Genomic DNA, 6,208 nt, shown 5'->3' with positions numbered 1-6,208 from the left:
AAAATGTTTTGTATTAATATTATTTTTATTTATTTATTTATATGATAGGAAGTCCTGCTCTGTTGCCCAGGCTGGAGTGCAATGGCATGATCTTGGCTCACTATAACCTCTGTCTCCTGGGTTCAAGCGATTCTCCTGCCTCAGCTTCCTGAGTAGCTGGGAGTACAGGCAACCGCCACCATGCCCAGCTAATTTTTGTATTTTAGTAGAAATTGGGTTTCACCATGCTGTCCAGGTTGGTCTCAAACTTCTGACCTCTCTACCGCCTTGGCCTCCCAGAGTGCTGGGATTACAGGTGTGAGCCACTGTGCCTGGACTGTATTATTTCATAGATGTTTCCAAGCCTTACCACTAGACATTAGAACAGAGCTCTCCACTTTAAAAATTTTTATTTTTATTTACAAAAATTTAATTTCAAATAAGCCCTGTACCTCTCTCTCAGCTAATGATATTTATTCTTAGATGTTTTTATTTTCACAAATACTTATTTTAAACAATATCTTCCCTTTAGAGTTTTCACTGTGAGTTGTGGCTGTTTTCTTGAATATTTAAATTTTTTCCAAGGCTTAGAGAAAGTGAAAGATTTTACCCAATGTCGCACAGCTGATATCTAAAGTCAGAATGCAAATACAGGTCTAATTTCAGAGCTCATTCTGTTATCATCTATCCCATTATTTGCTGCCACCACTCAGTTATGCAATTGCTCATTATCCATCATCCCCACCTGTCTAGCTCTGTAGCTATCCATTTGTTACATCCATCCATCCATCAAACATCCAGTGACCTACTTTTTCATTACTCTATCACACATATGATGCAAACTTACATACACTTACATGTAGCCATTCATCTATCCAGACATTTCAATATGCCATCTGTCAATCCATCTATCTTCCTTCTATCTACCTATCTATTCATTTATCTATATTCATTTACTCCAACATACATCCACCATCTACCCATTTATATATGCATACATAGATACATCCACTGATCCAGGCATTCATCTATTCATCTACCCACCCATCAATTCACGCATTCACAGATCACTCAATTCCATCTCCAATCCATCATCTATCCTTTCTATTAATTCACCTACTCATCCAACCAGTTCATCAAATTATCTGATAACTCTGAAACCCAGATCTTCCATAGAAGAGGGAATGGTTTTTGTCTACGTCCCTTCTGATCTCATTCCATTTTCCAGCTATCAAGGGAAGACCACAGCACCTCATTAGCATGATGAGCAGGTCTGTGAACTCACATCCTAATTGTCTCTTACCTAAATAAAACTTCTTGCAACAGAGTGTGGATCTTATGGTATCCCATTAAACATCGGGTCCTCTGTTAACATTCTCCCCAGTAACTGGATTTTCTAACCTTACAGTAACCAATTCCCTCTTCATTGAAGAGTAATCAGCAGAGATTACCACCTAACACAATGAAGCAGAAATGTTGCCCATATATGGACTCATGTAGACCTCCTCCCACATTGGTCTCATGATTTTATTGGGGGCACAACCTTCCATCAATTCACCCAGTATGAAGCTTTCTGGTCAGCCAGCCAGCACCAAATATGACTTGACAAATTGCATACAGTTTTTTTGTTTGCTTGTTTGAGACAGGGTCTCACTTGCTGCCCAGCTGGAGTGCAGTGGCCCAATCACCACTCACAGCAGCCTTGACCTCCCGGGCTCAAGCGATCCTCCCGATTCAGCCTCCCAAGTAGCTGGGACTACAGGTACGCACCACCATGCCTGGGTAATTTTTGTATATTTTGTAGATGCAGTTTTGCCAGGTTGCCCAGGCTGGTCTCCAATTCCTGGGCTTAAGAGATCCACCCACCTTGGCCTCCTAGAGTGCCAGGATTACAGGCATGAGCCACCGTGCCTAGTCTGAATATAGTTTTAAATCTTATCTTCCCACTCTCTCTGTAGGTTAAGCAGCCTGGAAGCACCACTTAAGTGGACCTTGGTAACAACTGGAGGTGAGAAAAGCTCAGTTTCTCACTCAGATGAGTGAATCACAGCCACAGTGACTGAATCAAGGCTATTTATGAAAAATACAAGTCAAAGCAAATCAAAGGGAAAGTATATAGAAATAAACAGAAGTTTTAAAAATTCTCTGGCAGAGTAATTTGCAAAGTAGGGATAGGGAAACTGTAATCAAACCTAGAGTTGAAAAAAAGAAAGGAGAAAGAGGAAGAAGAGGAAACTAGGACTAAGAAGAATGAGGAGTTGAAGGGGCAAAAGAAAGTAGGAGAAAGAGGGATACCAGTGCCTCAGAAGATAGTGAACTAACCTAGTCTTCTGGTTGTCTCTCAAAAATTCAACGATAGAGAAATTATGGAAGTAGAGGAACTAATATTAAGTGACTGGCCCTTGCGGAGACTAAAGCTGGGGTGAACTAATGTGAAAAATTAACAGTCTGAGAGGTAGGAAGAAAGGATGGTGTAGAGATTTTAAGTTTTGCTCTTTCCTCTCTCCCATATTTTCCAGGGAAAGTCACAAGTGGCCTCCTATACTGTAAGAAAGAAATCAGCAGCAAGAACTCATGCAGCTCAGGAATTCCAGGGTAATATGGGAGCCATGCTGGATTGAGATTCTGAGAAAAGCAAATGCAACGTGACCAAGTGTCCCAGGACATTGACTCTTCTGTCCTATTCTCCTCTAAACCTCCAAGGATGTTGGATGAGCATCTCAAGGACAGTGGATGACCTTCTCACGTGTATTAGTCCATTTTCATGCTGCCGATAAAGACATACTTGCAACTGGGCAATTTACAAAAGAAAGATGTCTATTAGACTTACAGTTCCACATGGCTGGGGAGGCAAAGGGGAGCAAGTCACATCCTATGTGGATGGCAGCAGGCAAAGAGAGAGCTTATGCAGGGGAACTCCCGTTTTCAAAACCATCAGATCTTGTGAGACCCATTTACTATCACGAAAACAGCACGGGAAAGACCTGTCCACAGGATTCAATCATCTCCCACCAGGTGCCCCCTAAGACACATGGGAATTATGGGAGCTACGTGAGATTTGGGTGGTGACACAGAGCCAAAGCATGGCATCAAGTATGCTGTGTGACCATTCCAGAGGCTTCTGTCTCCTCTTGGTGCTGCATTTGTCAAAAAAGTTAAGGAGGAATCCCTGACTAGAGAAATTTCCCTGTGAAATGAAAGCAAAAGGATTGTGGAGCAGCAGCTCTGTAATACCTGAGGCTCTCCATCCTGGGGCTCATCCCCACTCCTCTCTTCATATTCACCAGGAGGGATAAAAACAGCGGCCAGACTTTAGTCATATCCCTTATCCATGATCAGACTGAGAATCTCATAATCACCAGGGAAACACAATTTCACAAGCCAAAATCAGTAGACACCTGAGGAGCTGTAAAAGCTACACAACAAATTGAATAAAATGTTTATCACAGACAGGCCCACAGCAGAAAATAAGCACAATAAATATTAGAAATACATTCAAAGATGTAAAAGAGAATATTAGTAAAATGAAGAAGGAACAAGAAGGCATAAAAAAGAACCCTGTGCCTCTTTTGATAGAAGAATAGGTCACTCATTCAGGATATCAAGAAAAACTAGGATCAGTTTTTAAAAATATATTCTTGAAGATACTAGAGAGATAACAAGGTAGTAAAGAACTAGTGGGCCTGTAGCTTCAAAAAAATAAAAAAGGAATCCAAAAAGGTGAGCTCAACATTTGGACTCCTTCTACCTTGAAAGCATTTATTAATTCTGGAGGAGTTGGTGGAGAGGCTGATCAGTGTTTTAGATAGTCTCAAGGGAGTGGGGTAAAAAGTCAGAGTCTAGGACTCATCAAGGGAAATAGCCTAGCGTTGGGATGAGAACCCAAATAATTGCAGCACAGTAATAAGACTGGACTGCAACAGACTAATTCTCACAGAGATTTCAGCCTCAAATCAGCTCAGTCTCTGGAATTGGATTAAAGCAACACCAGTTTACTAGAATTCCCTGGTGCCTGGCATAAACAAATGTAAATCCTCCCTAGAGAAGGAAAACATCTTCCTAAGCCTCAAGTTATTTCTATACAAACAATTTTTCAAATACAATGTTCCTCAGATAATAAAAATAATCAGACACTTGAGGAAACAGGACAACATAAATGAAAAGGAGGATAAAACACCCCCAGAACAAAAACCCCAAGCCAAACCACAAAGGAAACAGACCAATAAAGACTCCAGATAGTCAAGGTACTGGATACACACTTTAAAATAATGCTTGCTAAATTTAATGAGATTAAAAAACATTAGTCAGAAAATTTTTGAGATAAGAGAAAACCATTAAAAAGGATATATTTTTAAGAGACTATGGTAGAGTTAAAAAACAAATATACAGACATTCTAGACCTCAAAATACAATAATTAGGAGCCATCTGATGAGTTTTTAAATGACTAAACATAGCTAAAGAAAAAAATTAGTAAATTGGAAGGTTAATCAGAAGAAAATAATGCTTTATAATGGAGTATAAAATCACAAAAGAATGAAAAATAAGAGATATATGTAATACAGTAAGGTCTAACATATCTGTCATTGTAGTCCCAGAAAGAAGGAAGAGAATGGTGAGGAAGAAATAGTTTAAAAGATAATGTCTGATGGCTGGGCATGGTGGCTCACATCTGTAATTCCAGAACTTTGGGAAGCCAAGGCGAGTGGACCACCTGAGGTTAAGAGTTGAAGACTAGCCTGGCCAACATGGTGAAACCCCATCTCTACTAAAAATACAACAATTAGCCAGGCGTGGTGGAAGGCGCCTGTAATCCCAACTACTGGGGAGGCTGAGGCAGGAGAATCGCTTGAACCTTGGAGGTAGAGGTTACAGTGAGTCATGATCACACCACTGCACTCCAGCCTGAGTGACAGAGTGAGACTGTCTAAAAAAAAAAAAGATAACATCTCAGAATTTTCCAACACTGATGAAAAATATCGCCATATATTCAAGAAGCTCTCAGAACTCTGACCAGGGAAATTGAAAGAAAAACATATCTAAGCACACCAAATTTCCAAAACCAAGGTAAACAGAAATTCTTATAGCAGCCAGAGAATACAAGACAGATTCCCTCTGAAAGGAGCAACAGGGAGCAACAGTTAGATTAAAGGCTGACTTCTCAACAAAAACAATGAAAGTCAGAAAACAATGAAATATTTACAAAGTGTGGAACGGATATAACTGCAACCTTGAATTTTATGCCCAGCAATATCTTTCAAAACTAAAGGCAAAATACAGATTTTTTTTTTAAGTGAGAAAATTCGTTACTGCCAACTCCACAGTAACACTTAAAGACTTTTTAGGCAAAAAGAAATTGGTCCCATAAGGAAGATGGAGATGCAGGAAAGAATGTAGAACAACAAATTGGTAACTATATAAGTAAACCTTAATGACATAATGTGAACCGGGTGTTCAATTTTACACTTTTTAGTAGTCACATTAGAAAGAGTAAAAGAAGCAGGTTAAATTAATTTTAGTGATATATTTTGTTAAACCCAATATAACCAAATTATTATTTTTTCAATGTATAACATATAAGAAATTATTAAAGAGCTATTTTACAGGTTTTTTTCACATGAAGTCTTGGAAATCCAGTGTGTAGTTTTATATTGATAGCACATTTCAATTGGGATGCAATATTTTCATAAATTTATAGGTAAGAGTAGGCTCACATATTTAAATTGCTTCAAATTAAAGTGTTTTAATAACTGAATTCAGTATTAAATTTTTTCTTTCAATATTATACTTTTTCTTTAATACTTGTATTCATACTGACAAAACTAGTTCATCTTTTTCAGAAGCATTAATTTGACTTTAAAGCAAAAGCATACTGGTTTCAAAATTAGAGTTAAAATTAAGTTAAAGTGAAGAATAAAATTAAGTTAAAATTAAGTTAAGAAAATTTAAAAACCTATGACAACTCAGTATTATTAATATCACATCAAAGAGGTATTATATAAATTAAAAGGTAATTCCAAATTTATCAACATTAAAGAGTATCCTTCAAAATGTTCTTACAGTCTTTGCAGCCAGTTTATATAATCATAGCAATTACAATTAAAATCTTCTGTATATTGATTCATTTTAGAAAAATGTGTCAAACTGTTATTATTTTGTACATATTATGAAAAGTCACACTTTCAAAATAAGTTCTTGAAAATTAGTCAGGTGCGGTGGTGGGCACCTGTA

This window comes from Aotus nancymaae, unplaced genomic scaffold (genome assembly GCF_030222135.1).
Source record: "Aotus nancymaae isolate 86718 unplaced genomic scaffold, 86718_ANA_hifiasm-v0.15.2.pri h1tg000019l, whole genome shotgun sequence".
In the NCBI taxonomy this organism is placed as follows: domain Eukaryota; kingdom Metazoa; phylum Chordata; class Mammalia; order Primates; family Aotidae; genus Aotus; species Aotus nancymaae.
The sequence above is the reverse complement of the archived record's forward strand: the minus strand, read 5'-3'. Positions refer to the sequence as shown.